The sequence below is a fragment of the Myotis daubentonii genome, chromosome X (genome assembly GCF_963259705.1).
Source record: "Myotis daubentonii chromosome X, mMyoDau2.1, whole genome shotgun sequence".
NCBI lineage: Eukaryota > Metazoa > Chordata > Mammalia > Chiroptera > Vespertilionidae > Myotis > Myotis daubentonii.
Genome location: NC_081861.1, coordinates 40659571 through 40673225, shown reverse-complemented (window position 1 = coordinate 40673225; position 13655 = coordinate 40659571).

The window sequence follows — 13655 nt, the reverse complement described above, 5'->3', positions numbered from 1 at the left end:
TCTACACAGTGGAATACTACGCTGCGGTAAAAAAGAAGGAATTCTTGCCATTTGCAACAGCATGGATGGAACTGGAGAGCATTATGCTAAGTGAAATATGCCAGTGAGAGAAAGATAAATACCACATGATCTCACTCATTTGTGGAATATACAGAACAACATAGACTGATGAACAGGGACAGATCCAAAGACAGAGAAACAGCAATCAGACTATCAATCCGCAGAGGGAAAGTAGGGGAGGGTGGGGGTAAGGGGAAGAGATCAACCAAAGGACTTGTATGCATGCATATAAGCCAAACCAATGGACATGGACAACAGGGGGATGAGAGCATGAGTGAGGGGGGGAGGAGGTTGGAGGTTGATGGGGGGATGAGGACACATTTGTAATACCTTAACCAATAAAGAAATTAAAGATAAAAAAATAAAAATAAATTCATCACTGAGAACAAAGATTCACAAGTGTATGTGGATGAAACCAAAACACTGGTCGGATCTAGGAAGGCAGAGAGAGTTAAGGCAGAGGCATAGAAATTGTTCTTCCCCTCTCTCGTCAATCCATGTCTGTGGTCTTTAAGATAACTTGTTATGTAAAATTATTTATTTATCTAAGATGCACCTACACTGAATTTATCTGAAAAATAAAAAAGTCAATATTAAGAAAAAAATTGTAAATGGAAGATTATAAGAGAGGGTTTCGAGTGCCAGCAAAAGTTACTGGCGTGCCATGTTTGGCACGCATGCCAGGAGTTGCCCACCCCTGCCCTAGAATAATTTGAATTGGAGGCCTTGCCCATAAGAGATTACCTACAACAGGGGTCTTCAAACTTTTTAAACAGGGGGCCAGTTCACTGTCCCTCAGACCGTTGGAGGGCCGGACTATAGTTTTAAAAAAAAATTATGAACAAATTCCTATGCACACTGCACATATCTTATTTTGAAGTTAAAAAACAAAATGGGAACAAATACAATATTTGTATTTGCATGTGGCCCGCGGGCCGTAGTTTGAGGACCCCTGATCTACAACAACCTTTTCCACTCACATATATGACAGGACAAACTTCTCTTTACTAAAGGTCTACTCTTCTTATCACGCTGCAATGACCTTTGAAGCCCCCAAGGCATCTTACGTCATTCCTAGCTCAGAATGTCTTATATACTCATGTTCCCTTTCTATCTCTGAATCTTTCTTGCATGTGGAGTCTCTGACTGTATGCAGGGTTCCAATACAAAGGTATGTATAAAATTTGGTTATTTCCTCTTGTCAATCTAATTTGTCTCATGTAGATTTATTAGACCTGCCAAAACAAAAACCAAACCAAAACAAAAAAAAAAAACACCAAAAAAACCTTGAGGATAGAGGAAAGTTTGTTCCTCCTCCACAAAGGTCTTAAAATACCCCCTGAAACACATAGTGGAATTGTTAAAATGCAGGTTTCCTGCTCCTGTTCCCAAAGATGTTGATTCATCTGGTCTGAACTTGAGGCCCAGGCATTTACATTTTATTCTTTATACTGTTAATAAGGTGGATTATGCAGATTGATTTTCAAACATGGAATCTGCTTGACATTACATTGTTGAATAACCCCACTTGGTTAGGGCGTATTATTCATTTCATATGTTCCTGAATTCTATCTACTAGTATATTGTTGAGGATTTTTGAGTCTATAATCATGAGGGATGTTAGTCTACAGTTTGATAGACTGATTTTTTTACTGTCTTTGTCTGGTTTTGGTATCAGGTTGATGCCGGCCTCATAAAATGAGTTGAGAAATATTCCTTTCTCCTCTATTTTCTTAGCGGGGGGAGGTAGGACTGGTATGATTTCTCTTTAAATGTTTGGTAGAATTCACCAGTGAAGCCATCTGGGTCTGGGATTTTCTTTGTAGAATGTTTTAAATTACTAATAAAATTTCGTTAATAATTATGGAACTATTCAGGGTTTAGTTCCATTCAGGTTAACTGAATAGTTCTTTTTGGGTGTGTATTAGTAGTTTGTGGTTTTCAATGAACTGGAACATTTCATCTAAATTATCAAATTTATGTCTGGAGTTGTTGGAATTATTTCCTTATTATTCTTTTGATGTCTGCAATCTCTGCATTGATATCCCCTGTTTCATCCCTGATATTAGTAATTTATGTCTATTTTATTTTTGTCAGCCTTGCCAGAGTGCCAGAGGTCTGTCATGTTCATTGACCTTTTCAAAGAAACTGCTTTAGATTTCATTGCTTTTTTCTATTATTTTTCTGTTTTTCAATTTTATTGATACCTGCTCTTCATCATTTTCTTGTTTCTGCTTTCTTTGGACTTAATTTGTTCTTCTTTCTGTAGTTTCTTGAGGTGGGAGTTTGGATTATTGATTTCAGATCTTTCTTCTCTCCTTATGTAGTTAATGTGTTTCCCTCTCAGCACAGCTTAAGCTGCATCCAGAAATTTTAGTTTGTTTTACTTTCATTATTATTCAGTTCAAAGTATTTTTAAATTTCTCTTGACTCTTCTTCATTGACCTATGGATTATTTATAAATCTGTAGCTTAGGTTCCAAGTATTAAGAGATTTTCCTCTTATCTTTCTGTTAATGATTTCTACTTTGATTCCTTTGTAGTCAGAGGACATACTCTGTATGATGTCAATTCTTTTAAATTTACTGAGATTTTTTTTAGAACCCAGGATATGGACCATCTTGGTGAATGTTCTGTGCACACTTGAAAAAAAAATGTGTATTTTGCTGGAGTGAGTAGAGCATCTTAGAAATATCAATTAGATCTAGCTGGATGATGATGTTGTTGAGTTCTATACCCCTGCTAATTTTGTCTCAGGCATCTACATTTTCAACCGGATTTGGGAAAATAATGCCTTCACTTGAGACCCACTGCTCTGGGGACTGAGTAAGGGATGGTGAAAATAAAATTATTTTATTTATTTATTTTTCCTTTTCATTGATTTTATTGGGATGACACTGGTTAACAAAATGATACAGGTTTCAGGTGCATGATTCTACAACACAACATCTGTACACTGTATTGTGTGTTCACCACTCCAAGTCAAGTTTCTGTCCATCATGGTTTATCACCTTATCCCTTCCTCCACCTCCCTCCCCTTCACCAATTACCACACCGTTGCCAGTCCATGATTTTTCTCCCTTTATTTTCTTTTTAGCTCTGCTCCCCCAACCCAGCCCCCCAACCCCTCCTCCACTCCCGACAGCTGTCAGCCTGTTCTCTATTAGTCTGTCTCTATTTTGCTCGTTAGTTCAAAGGGCAGCAGGGAAAAAGACTCCATGAACCCAAGTCTCTCCCACACAGGTACAGAAAGGGAGGGTTTTCACTGACCTAAATAAATCTCCATGTTCCCTGGGACCAAGTATCTGGAATTAGATACATTTAGCTGATGAAGTCTTTCCACCCACAGAGCAGGATGTTAAGATTAAATGGCCTGTAAGAGAGTTGTGATTGGGGAAAGGGAGCACAAGGAGTTGAAGCATTACACTGAAGTTTCTGTTACAATTGTTCCTATTACAACTTTGCCCAAGGCAAGCCATCTGGCTCTGAAAGCCTGTGGGAGCCTGGTATGAAGGCCCTCAGAATTCTGGCAGCTCCAGGGCATGTGGGAATGAAAGAAACCTTGATGTTCCTGGTCTGGGCCTTCAACCCAGGATGGTCCTCCCCAGTCCAATGCCCACGCTCATCTGGGCACAGTTCTCCAGGGTACAGGTTGTTCAGAAGATCAAAGCCAAAGGATCAAAGACAACACTTTCCTTCCCTTCTTCCCTGGAGCAGCAGCAGTAAGGGCCACATGTTCCTCTTAGCAAGTTCAGTGTGTTCACTCCAGCCCCCAAAGCATAATGACCTCTCCTCCTGTCTGAGCATGGGCCCCCAAACCCCCCAGTTCCAGCTTCAATTTTCCCTGGGAGCAGTGGGGTGGTGGTGACAGTGTGAGGAATTGGGAGGGGTGCATGGAGAACCCCAAGTTTTATCCAGATCTCCCATTCCTCATTTTCCTTTCCTCCTCCCAAAGTATGATTGGAACACAGGTATGGGTTCCCAAGGGGGCCAGGTATAGGAAAGGGAACAGAAGACCAAAAAAGAAAGTGGTCAAACGCAGTGGTTTTTAACTATCAATGGGTCCCAGAGTCTTTTGAAAATTTGATGAAATAGTTTTGGACTTTCTCCTCAGGGAAAAAAAAATGACCTTGGGTAAGACTCACAGTTATGCCTTCAGTTTTACGGTGTTTGCAACCCCTGATGAGTAGTCCTTGGACCTCACTCTAAGAACTTCTGCATTAGAGAAAGTGGCAACCTATATGCCCTGATTCCCCCTCATGTAGCAGAAAGCCTCCTTTCTTTCTGACCTTCATCTTCTTTTTTTTTTTTTTTAAGGGGAGAGTGATGATTTTTATTTTTTAATATATTTTATTGATTTTTTATAGAGGGGAAGGGAGAGGGATAGAGAGTTAGAAACATCGATGAGAGAGAAACATCGATCAGCTGCCTCTTGCACACCCCCTACTGGGGATGTGCCTCCAACCAAGGTACATGCCCTTGACCAGAATCGAACCTGGGACCCTTGAGTCTGCAGGCTGAAACTCTATCTTCTGAGCCAAACCGGTTGGGGCTCCTTCATTTTCTTGAGTGCCCAAGATGATGTCTTATTGTTATATCTGATGAAAAAATAAAAATAAGCAGAATCTTTAAGGGACCCCAAATAGCCAAAACAATATTGAAAAAGAAAAAAAGACTGGAATACTCACACTTCCTGATTTCAAAACTTATTACAAAGCAATAATAATTAAAACAGTGTGGCACTGACATAAAGACAGACATATACACCAATGGAATAGAAAATAAAGTTCAGAAACTAACCTTCACATACTGGGTCAAATAGGTTTGTTTTTTTAAAATATATCTTTATTGATTTCAGAGAGGTAGAAACATCCACGATGAAAAAGAATCATTGGTAGGCTGTCTCCTGCATGCCCCACACTGGGATCTAGCCCACAATCTAGCCATATGCCCCGAATGGGAATCGAACTATGACCTTCTGGTTCATAGGTCAATGCTCAACTATTGAGCCATTCTGGTCAGGTTAGGGTCAAATAGATTTTTTGTTGTTGCTATTTTTTAAGTCTTTATTGTTGAAAATATTACATATGTCCCCTTTGTTCCCCTATTGACCTCTTCCAGCCTGCCCCTGCCCTCTTAGGGTCAAATAGTTTTTAACAAGGGTGCCAAAACAATTCAATGGGGGGAAAGAACAATATTTTCAACAAATGGTACTGGGAAAACTGGATATCCACATGCAAAAGAATGAATTTGGACCCTTACCTAACACCATATGAAATTTTAACTCAAATGGATCAAGGACCTACAGGTAAGACCTAAAAAATAAAACTCTTAGAAGAAAACATCAGACAAAACCTTAGATTTGGCAATGAGTTTTTGGATATGACACCAAAGGCACAGTTAAGAAAAGAAAAAAAATAGACAAATTAGGCTCAATGAAAATGAAAAAGTTTTATGTACCAAAAGACAGTATCAACAAAGGAAAAAGGCAAGCCATGGAGTGGAAGAAAATATTTGCAAAACAAGTATCTGTTAAGGCAGTGGTTCTCAATCTGTGGGTCGCGACCCCTTTGGCGGTCAAATGATCCTTTCACAGGGGTCACCTAAGACCATCCTGCATATCAGATATTTACATTACGATTCATAACAGTAGCAACATTACATTTATGAAGTAGCAACAAAAATAATTTTATGGTTGGGTCACAACATGAGGAACTGTATTTAAAGGGCCAGAAGATTGAGAACCACTGTGATAAGGTATTAATTTCCAGACTATACAGAGAACTCCTAAAATTAAGCAACAAACCCAAACCAAAAATGGGCAAAGGACTTGAATAGCCATTTCTCCAAAGAAGATATACAAATGGCCAACAAGCACTTGAAGAGATGCTTAAAATCACTACTCATTAGGGAAATGCGAATCAAAGCCACAATGAGATGCCACTTCACACCCATTAGGATAGCTACCATCAAAAAAACAGAAAACAAGTTTTGGCGAGGATGTGGAGAAATTGGAACCTCTGTACACTGTTGGTAGGAATGTAAAAAGGTACAACCACTGTGGAAAACAGTAGGGAGGTTCCTCAAAAAAATTAAAAGTAGAACAACCATCTGACCCAGCAATTCCACTTTTGGGTATATACCCCAAAAAATGAAAAGCAGTGTCTCAAAGATACATTTGTACACCCATGCTCATTGCAGCATTATTCATAATAGCTAAAACATCGAATCAACCTGAGTGTTTATTAATGGATAAATGGATAAGAAAAATGTTGGAATACTATGCTGCTGTAAAAAGGAAGAAACTCCTACCATTTGCAACAGCATTGATGGAGCTGGAGAGCATTATGCTAAGTGAAATAAGTCAGTCAGAGAAAGATAAATATCACATGATCTCACTCATTTGTGGATTATAATGAACAACATAAACCGATGAACAAAAACAGATGTAGAGACAGAGAAGCATTGATCAGATGCTCAAAACTCAAGAGGGAAGGTAGGGGAAGGTGGGGGTGAGGGGGCGAGATCAACCAAAGGACTTGTATGCATGCATATAAGCATAAGTGATGGATGTGGACAACAGGCGCTGAGGGTGAGGGCAGGATTGGGGGGATGAGAGGACATTGGGGGGATAAGGACACATTTGTAATATCTTAATCAATAAAGGGAAAAAAAGAAAAATGTGGTATATATATACAATGGAATATTATTCAGACTTAAAAAGAAAGGAAATTCTACAATATGCTACAACATAGATGAACCTTAAGAGCATTATGTTAAGTGAAATGAGACAGTCATAAAAAGACAAATATTATATGATTCCACTTCTATGAGGGATGTAGAGTAGTAAAAATTATAAAGACATAAAGTAGAATGGTGGTTGCCAGGGGCTGGGAGGAAGGGAAAATAGGGAGTTATTGTTTAATGGATATAGTTTCAGTTTTATAAAATAAAAAGTTATGAGGTTGGATGATGGTGACGGTCAGACATCAATGTAAATGTATTTAGTAAATGAATTATGTACTTAAATGATTAAGATGGCAAATTTTATGTTGTGTATTTTTCCACAATTAAAAAAAAGATAATAGGCAAACAGTAGGCCATAGCACTAGCTATTCACCTAGCACTTGATCACCAAAGAATAATTCTCCCTATTTACTTTCATGTCCTTCAGCCTACATTTGATATCATTGATTTGTCCCTCCAGTCTGTTGCCATTTGGGCTATTTCCAGGATGAAAAATCCATTGATTTTCAGGTGTTACTATGTCTAAAAACAGATCCTGATGACTAGAATATCTTCTATGACTTCAAATTTGTGCAAAATAAGTTATAAGCTGAGACCAGTTTGGCTCAGTGGATAGAGTGTCGGCCTGCGGACTGAAAGGTCCCAGGTTTGATTCCAGTCAAGGGCATGTACCTGGGTTGCGGGCATATCCCCAGTGGGGGATGTGCAGGAGGCAGCTGATCGATGTTTCTCTCTCATCGATGTTTCTAACTCTCTATCTCTCCCTCTTCCTCTCTGTAAAAAAATCAATAAAATATATTTTAAAAAATAAGTTATAAGGAATTAGTCACAAGGGTGAAAGGGTATTTTGCAAACTTGAACTTGGTTGCAGCACCAAGGGAACTTAAAGCTTACAAATATATTGGGTTTGGGGTGTAAGAAGAGAAAAAGAGGATTTGATGGGGGCTTTGAAACCCTATTGAAAAAAACTTATGTTTATCCCCAGGAGCAATGCAGTGGGCCCTAAAATGAATCTTAAATCATTTTCGATGTCACTTACTTTATACTCTTTAACTGATATATCTCAGGCTTTCTCAAGCAAGACCATTCTTTATGTTATCAGGCAAAAGAAAGAAAAAAAATTGACTTGGCTCTCCTGCTTTGTCTCACCTGTCAGCCCACTGAGCATTTTCTCAGGAACATTCCAAGGGCAGTGACTAAGTGAGATCAAGGGCATGATCTGCATTTATCTCTTCCCTTTGCCATGTCCAGATCATTCAGTAACTGTTGTCCCAAACATAAGGCTCCTGCTCAGGCCCAGACAAGTGTAAGTAGTTGTACTCACGTAGCTCTAGCTCCTGGGGCTAGGCAGTATCTCTGAAGGACACAGAAGAATCCATCTATCTGCAGAGTCACTGGCTCTTGCATCAGATTCCTGCTCATATATGCGTATTTCCACCACACATGGAATTCTGTGCTCTACTGGCCCTGAAGGATAAACAAACACTGGTCAAGTTGAGGGAAGCAGTTGGATGCTGTGATACTCTGGAATGTTTGAGACACATAGCTTGCAACTTAGGGTACTGGCCTCAGACCCTGGAGCCAGATAAGGCACAATGGGCTCCGTTTTATAGAGTATAGTAAATGAAATCATTTCAGGACAAGAGCTCAAATCCACACCATTTTATACCTCACTCAGTTATGCAGTTTCTCTTTAAACATTATTAAAGTTTCATTTATTTTAAAATTGTTGGGGATATTCCCATGGTTCAAAACTAAAAAGATACAAAAAGGCCTTCAGGGAAAAGCCTCCCTTCATGCCTATTCTCACCCATGTTCCCTTACTGGAGGCCAGTTTCTTCTTAGGTCCTTTCACTGACACTTTGTTTCATTCTTTAGTACAGTATGTCCTCTCCAAATTTGGATTGGGATTTTTTTCTCAGCATTCTAGCTTGTTCCTGCAAACACAAAAGTGCTTGCTCTTCACTTATAATCAGAGGTTACAAAATAAGTCTTTCTTCTGCAAAGCACTGCTCTACAAAGTTGCTATTGCTTGGACTGCATTTTCAGCAATTTGAATCTTATCAATAAGAACTAATCTTTACAGCCTGCTCTAGGACCTGTGAGGGACCCCAAGTTGAATAAAGCCTTTGTTACTGCCCTAAGGGAACTTCTTTGTTAATTGGGGACACCGAGTGGCCTATCCAAAATAAATGGCTGGTGGGGGTACATTGGAGATTGGTGGGACTTTATGGAAAGCTTTGAATGCCGAAAGGAGAAATTTTAATTCAATACTGTTGTTCTTCAGTAACCTGGTGTAAATGTCTTATGAATCAGAGTAGATCTAGGCTCCAATGCCATCTCTGTTGCTTGATGAATTTTCATAACCTCTCTGAAACCCAGTTTCTTCCACTGTAATATAAGGATAATCATTTGCTGCCACAGCCTTGTTTTGAGGTCTAGATGAGATGATGAAGATGTAGCACCTGGCATACAATGGGTGCTCAAAAAGTGGGTTGATTGTACTTTTTTGTAGGAAGAACTACATGAAATTTTGGCCTACAAGGACTGTGTGTGTGTTGTGTATATTAGAAGTACTGACAGGTTCAGGAGCTCTAAGGAGTGTGAGCAGAGAGGGGGCAGAGGACAAGATGGGAGCATTACCTAATGTGGAAGCTAATGCTGAATCCATGGGGTTGAGCTTCCTCCACTGACCACTAGGATAAGAAATGAGGTGATCTTTGACAGTTCATGAGCTTGATCATGACATGGTAAAATTAATGTTTGACAGGATTCATATAAGAGCAGTTTGGAGGCTGAACTGGAGGCAGAGAGGCCAGGTAAGGCTTGTCATCAAGGTGATAGATTCAGAGACCTGGTGCCTTGGTAAGGATAGAGGAAAGTAATGAATTAATGGTGACCAGAGAACTGCCAGCCAGAGCAACTGGAGCTATGATAATGCCTTTAAGAGAACAAGGGAGGGGGGCTCAGTTTGGAGGGGAAAATAAGGTGGTACATGCCTGATGTGTCCTTGGGACAGCAAGACATCTAAGTGGAAAAATAAAACCCTCCTTTGGAGTAGGTAGCTTCCTGTTAATGGAAGGAATGCAGCTGAAAAGGTTACATATCCCTAGGGAATGTTGAGACAGAGCAGATCACACTGGGCCAAATCTTCAGTTTCCTGATCCTCCAATATTTTCAACATAAGAAATCTGCCTAAAAGGAGAGGGGGAGAAGTAGACTGTGGCTTTCGATGTTGACTTGAGATTAGCAACTGTCTGATGATTGCCATGGTGACGAGGACGAGGAACATGATGCTTTTGCCATTAAGCATATCTTAGGGTTGTGTTCTTTTGTGTTGCCTGGTAACAAGTGTTCTGAGCATCTCTGTGTGCCTAAGTCTGAACCAGGTGAGGGATGGACCTGGGGCTGCACCTGACAGGCTGTGTAAGTCGATTTAGGAGGCCTCAGTTATACCATACTGCCTGGTAGCACTGGCCCTGGGCTCAGCACCATTTCTCCCTGAATTAGGGGAGAAAGAGGAGCCCTCCATGATACCCACTTTTCAAGTCCTCATTACTCTGGATGCATTCCTAACTCCTATGTCTTGATGGTCTGAGTGGCATCTTTTCTTATGCTTGCTGCCCAGAAGATGAGGCAGACAAAAGTGCTCAGAGCTAATACTGGGACATGACATAGAGATCAGAGAGGCTACATGTTGTCTGATTCCAATTGTCTGAAATATCCAGAATAGACAAATCCATAGAGACAGAAAGCAGATTAGTGGTTGCCAGGGGCAGGGGGAGGAGGGAATAGAGAGTGACTGCTGATGGGTACAGGCTTTCCTTTTGGAGTAATGAAATGTTACAGAATTAGATAGTGGTGATGGTTGAACAACTCTGTGAATATCCTAAAAAACACTGAATTGTATACTTTAAAGGAATAAGCATTATATGTGATTTATAGCTCAATAAAGCTGTAATGTATTATAGTTTTAATCCTCACCCAAGGGTATTTTTCCATTGAATGTTAGAGAGAATGGAAGGAAAGGAGTGATGGAAAGAGAGGAAGAATAAGAGAGAGAGAGAGAGAGAGAGAGAGAGAGAGAGAGAGAGAGAGAGAGAGAGATTGGTTTTCTCCCAAATTCACCTGACTGGGTGGGGATAGAACCTGTAACCCAGGTATGTGCCCTTGACCAAGAATCTAACCAGCGACCCTTCGGTGTGCAGGCCAACTCTGTAACAACTGAGCCACACTGACCAGGGCAATAAAGTTGTTAATTTTTAAATATTTTTTATTGATTTTGATTTTTTAGAGAGAGAGAAACATCAATGAGAGAGAAACGTAGGTTGGCTGCTTTCTGTATGCCGCCTACTAGGGACCAACCCCACAACCTGGACATGTGTCCTGACCAGGAATGGAACCAGTGACCTCTTGGTGCATGGGATGACATTCAATCCACTGAGCAACATCAGGCAGGCAAGCTGTGTGTGTGTGTGTGTGTGTGTGTGTGTGTGTGTGTGTTTAACAATAGAAAGACTGAAATTTAGTATATACCTATATTGCCCAAAAGCAGTCAAAATGACTGCATCGTGAAAGAATAACTAATGTGTAAAGAAATTTGTTTAAAATTAATTTTTAATATTTTGTATAGTATTTACAGTTATATAACAAGGTATTAGTAAATATTAACAAAAAAATGTACCTCACTTGGGGGAAAAATAATTTATGCATTATTATTTGTACATTTCATGCAAATGAAAGTGGAAATCTTTTTATGTGTACATCTTCCGCAAACATACTTTTGACATTTTTCACATATTATTTGTTTTGTTGTTGTGGCAAAGTCGTACTTGACAAATTTTGTGTTTCTTAGAATGGGTTGCATTTGATGATGTTGCAGTTGATCTTTGTGGGTCTTCATGTTCTGATGAATTTTTCTGTCTTGCAGCTCTGTATTCGGTGGAAAGCTGTTCTGCTAATTGAAACAAGAACTCTTTTCGTTGTATTTGTATTCCTGTCGTTTCTTTGTAAAGGACCCAAGCATTTATAGCAGCCAAATCTAAAATATTGGAAAATATTTGGAGGGGCCATCTACGAGAACTAGCTTTTACTGTGTATTTTCTGGCCATTTGATCCGCCATATCAACTCCAAATCTTGTGCTGTTATAAAATTGAATAGATTCCGGTAACATTTTTTTATTACTCTTATCAATTTTCACAAATTTATGCCTAGAACTTAGAACAGCTACTCTTTTATTTGGTTTGCTTTTATATATTGTAAGAACACAATTCTCTGATTTATATAGCAGAGTGGAAAAACGAGGCATGTTATCCTTCGTTTGTTTGGCTGCTTTGGGTAGTTCTCATTTGTTCCCTCTAATAGTTCCAACTAGAGTTGTTTGTTTGGCCATTAATTTTGTCACGAGTGACATGCTAGTGAAAAAGTTATCGGTCGTGACATTTCTTCCACAGCCTGTATATGGCTCGACAAGTTTCAGAACAACGTGTTCACTGAGAAGCATTGACGATGGTTGCTGTTCATCTTTCCCCAAATAAGGAAAACTATTCAAAACATATTTGCTACTAACATCTGATGCAAGGCAGAATTCGATGCCAAATTTGTTGGGTTTATTAGGCATATACTGTGTAAACCTGCACCTGGCTTTTGACGGAAATAATTGCTCGTCAACTGTTATATTTTGCCCTGGTTGATAGCAAGCTTGACTCTTTTCAATGAACTTGTCCCATACTTCCGAAACCAAGGCAAACTTATTTGTTTGTAGGTGCCTACTTCTTTCGGGTCTTCTGTCAAAAGGAACAAATCGTAGGATTTGCTTGAACGTTTCTCTGGCCATAGTTTTCCTGAAGAATTCGGGACCCCACTTTGCTGACCATAAATAACTGAGTTTTAAATTTTTTACCTCGTAGGCTCCACGAGCATATGAAATCCCAGTAAATGCACGTATTTCCGGTAATGTTGTTGTCCAATCGTTCCTCAAAATTCGGCGGCCTCCTTCTTCTGTGCACTTCTTTATATGTTTGATAACATAGTTATCTATTATCAACGAGAATGCACTGATAAGATTGTCTGCCCTAATGTTCCTTTTTGCGTAGCCTGTTGGCCCTTTCACACGCTTGAAAATACAAGTACATGGTAACCTTCCAGGAATACCACCTTCGTCAAATTTTGACCACACAGTACCATCGGCAGCTGTTTCGGTCTCCTGGATGGTGTGTTCAGTTTCTTCATCAGAGTCTGAACTACTTAGCACCTTACACCTTTTCCTGGGCATATTGATGGCACTTTCCTTTTCATCATTGGTGATCGACTCTTCATCGCTATCTTCAGTGTCAGATGTTTCACTTTGAATATAATCCGCTTCATTTTCAGATGATACTTCAGAATTTGCTGCATCTGATTCTATATCGGAGCACTCTTCACTTATGTTCGTTAGCTTTTCCAGTAACTCCCTTCTCTTCGACATTTCTTTCATGAATTTAGGGAGCAAAAGAAATACAATAAACAACCTATTAGAACAAGTATCACTGCATAAAGATTCGAATAACAAGTACTAGTTTACCTTATTGAGCAACTGCAACTTATCAAGTATCGACAATTTATCATGTACTTGTATGTTATCATGTGATGGTAATCGAAAAAAAAATGAAAACTGTTATTTCAATACAGAGCCGAACTGGTCATATAAGAAATTTACTCAATTCAATAATAAGAGTCATTTGATTACTTAAAATTTCCCAAGCAGTCAAAATGACTGCTTTTGGGCAATATAGGTATAACACATATATATATACCGGAAATGAAGGAGGGGGAGGTAACTACAATTATTAATAAACGCATTTATATGT